The sequence below is a fragment of the Austrofundulus limnaeus genome, unplaced genomic scaffold (assembly GCF_001266775.1).
Source record: "Austrofundulus limnaeus strain Quisiro unplaced genomic scaffold, Austrofundulus_limnaeus-1.0 Scaffold373, whole genome shotgun sequence".
Classification (NCBI taxonomy): Eukaryota; Metazoa; Chordata; class Actinopteri; order Cyprinodontiformes; family Rivulidae; genus Austrofundulus; species Austrofundulus limnaeus.
The window spans coordinates 18038-21283 of record NW_013952775.1 but is presented as its reverse complement, the minus strand read 5'-3'; the positions used below and the strand labels follow the sequence as shown (position 1 = coordinate 21283).

Here is a 3246-nt window from a genome sequence, read left to right as displayed (position 1 = left end):
AATTCCACAGCTGACGCTGCTAAAAATGACACATTTTATTCTGGATGTCTGAGAGCAGGACTTCAGTCTCTGAACTAGTGAAGTTTTTCTTTTTACTTTGTGATGTCTTTTATGAACAAACACTTCCTGGTATGTGTGGCAGGAAACATTACCTTATATGGTGTTTTTAGGGTAGTAATGATGCTAATCTCCTCTCCTCATACACAAGCAGCTGATACACATTCATCAGTTTACACAGCTCATTTACACACTTTTCCTGAAGATAGAAGAGTTTGTTGAATCTGACGTGACATGTTCATACGAACCCTTCACACGAACAAAAGTAAGAGAAATCTAGAATAAGAACATGTTCTTGCATGAGGACCAGTGTTTAAAATAAATTTATTGCATTCGGCAGATTATTTTCTGTAAACAGGAGGTTTGTTTTTAGTAGACAGATACTTCAGACATATTGTTAGATTTATAAGATTAAGGGAAAGGCGTGATGTTCTCCTGACTGGGTTATTTTCTTCTGAGGAGAGTTTGGTATAAAAGTTTTCAAAGATGTGTTTTATTTCCTCTGGTGGTGGAGTTAGTTTCCCTGCTGAGTCTTTATTATTAAGATAGTTGTTTTCTGTATTTTGTTTCAGATGGTTTGCCAGCTGTTTACCAGATTTATTGTTCTGTTGGAGGTTTTCAATTTTGAACCTTTGGAGTATGAAATTGGCTTTTTGACTTATTAAAGTTGTCTCATAAAACAGCTTTCCTGTCTCCCAGTTGAGTGATGGGGTAGTTTTTTGGAGTCATTTAATTTGAAAAAAAAAAAAAAGACGCCGTTCTCCAAAAAACTACGGCTCCTTTAGAAGTGATCAATGGACATGAAATGGACATGTCAATCATCAGTAGGCTTGTCAGCAACTGACCAATCACCAAACAGCAGTGACACTCCTCCTAGCTGTAGGAGTTACCTGAACTTTTCCTTTGACAAACTCATCAAGATTTCATTTATTAGCTCTCATGAAACATCTTCTAGAAAACAATTGTTAAACATCATTAGAGAGCGTGTGTCAGACGTCATCCTGAGTGGTTAGAGGGCAGAATGTTGTTTATGTTGTTCCCAAAACCTGAGCAGAGTCTGAAGAAGAGGAACAGATAGAGGCTTGTGTTCATGATTAGTTTCTATGCTGCTTATTGACAAGAGATCCAACTCATGTACTGATTAATGAAAGATAAATTATAGGCAATGCAACCTGATGGCCATAAAGGTAGAAGTTATGAACAACATCAATAATGAGATTTTGGATGGTGACTGATGAGTGTAATTACACAGTGGTTGTACTGACAGGTCACATGCTGCATCACAAACTGAAAACAATGCATGTGCTGATCATCCTGTAGGTCAGGTCAGCTGATTATGATGCTACAGTCTGCTCATTCACTTCAGAGAACTCTGTTCATTTATTCTGATGTTCTGAGAAAATTACCTCTCACTTTTTATTTACATCTACTTTTATATTTCTTCTTGCTTCTTCATAAATAGCAGGAGCCTTGCTGCGACACTTGAATTTAACCTGTTTATTTGCAGGTTCACACAGACAGAAAGAAAAAATAAACCAAAATAGCTTCAAACAGGATAAAGAAAAGATGATTTAATAATACTATTAGAAAACAGTCCTTGCTTTTGCAGTGTGTTTATTACAATCATTTTTGTTGAATCAAACTAATGAAACTGGTCTTGACAACAAGAATGGTACTCTTTAACGTTTAGGTCAGGGCTATTCAACTGGCGACCCGCGGGCAACATCCGGCCCGCGAGTGACCAAAGATCGGCCCACCAATTGGTTCATTCATCTCTTAAGCCCAAAACCCCAGTTTTCTACTTTAATAACTTTGTCTTTTAGATAAACAAAGACATGTCTGGTATCTACAGAAACATCAGGATCTTGGCTACAATCTGGTAAAAACATTTCTATGATCATCCAAGACAGTTAAAACTACAAGCAGTTGAAGATAAAACTATGAAAGTAAAATAAAATTGGTTTAAAAATTTGGCAAGTCAGAGATGTTAAAATATTACTTGTGTCTGATAGGAGGTATAATGTGTTCTTTTTGTTTTTGAAATTGTTTAATTATCACTACTTTTATAGGGTTCTGCATGTTGTATTCATGATTAAATGCAGAAAAATGAACTGCATACTTGTTTTATTTACTTGGTTCATTTACATAATAACTTTAATTGCTGGATGTTCGGCCCCTCAGCTGCTGACCTGCAGTAACTGTGGCCCCAGGAGTGATTTAGTTGAACAGCCCTGGTTTAGGTTCACAACCTTTTGAGACAATCACTGCAGTTAAGTGATTTCTGTAACTCTGAGATTTGGTTGTAAACTTTGCCATTATTATTAAAATCAACTCAGTCTGATGATTAAAATTTAGAGAGCTATCATTGGGAACACCTACACACATTACAATGGACCAACACTTCAAACACAACACGATGTGGGAGATACTTCCTAAAACTTTGCTTCAACCTTTGGTATTATTTGAAAAACACTGATGTAGAGTTTCTAAAGCAGCCAGATCAGGGCTGTAGCTCTTCAGCTGATGTGTCCCATGAGTGTATGAGTGGTTTAAAGCACTGATTAGTCTCCATGGACTGATTTATCTACATTAGCTTTGTAGTGAGATCTAACAGAGTGCTGTGTGAACGGGTAAATGAGGACACATATTGTAAAGAGCTTTGAGTATCATGGTTGGATAGAAAGGTACCATATAAGTGCAGTCCATTTACCATTCATCTAAACTAACTTTTTGCATTGGTACACCTAACTTTTTTTCTTAGGTGCACCAGCACAAAAGTTAGGAGCACCCAAATTGCAACTACATTACATTTAACATGACAGTTTAACAGGTTCACTTCATTCAAACTGAACTTTTCATGGTTAAATGTCTTTTAGACCAGAGATTCTTGGGCTGCGAGCACCACCTTGAGGGCCTCAAGAGAACAACTTTTCTTAAATTTGGGCCGCAGAGGGCCGTGGGACCACATTGATTTTGAATAAGGTGTAATACACTTTCTCACCACTAGTAGCAGTAGTGCACCACTCAGATGTTTAACAACTTTTTAATATGTAGAAGAAGAACCTTAGAAACCTGCTGAGAATGGAAACTTATTTTAAATGAAAAGTAGAAGCAAAAATGAAAGTTATGGTGCGTTCACACCGAACGCGATTTCAGCTTCAAAATCGCAGCCAACGCTGAAGTTTGAAG

General features: G+C 37.0%; 1 long non-coding RNA gene across 1 annotated transcript in view; it reads left to right on the top strand.

The window, feature by feature from the left end:
- The first annotated feature begins 337 nt into the window (after positions 1–337).
- The window catches only part of LOC106528356 (uncharacterized), an 8795-nt gene continuing 5886 nt past the window's right edge, over positions 338–3246 (top strand). The window contains exon 1 of the long non-coding RNA XR_001311492.1: positions 338–348. This is a non-coding gene — a long non-coding RNA (uncharacterized LOC106528356). The remainder of the gene's footprint in view (positions 349–3246) is intronic.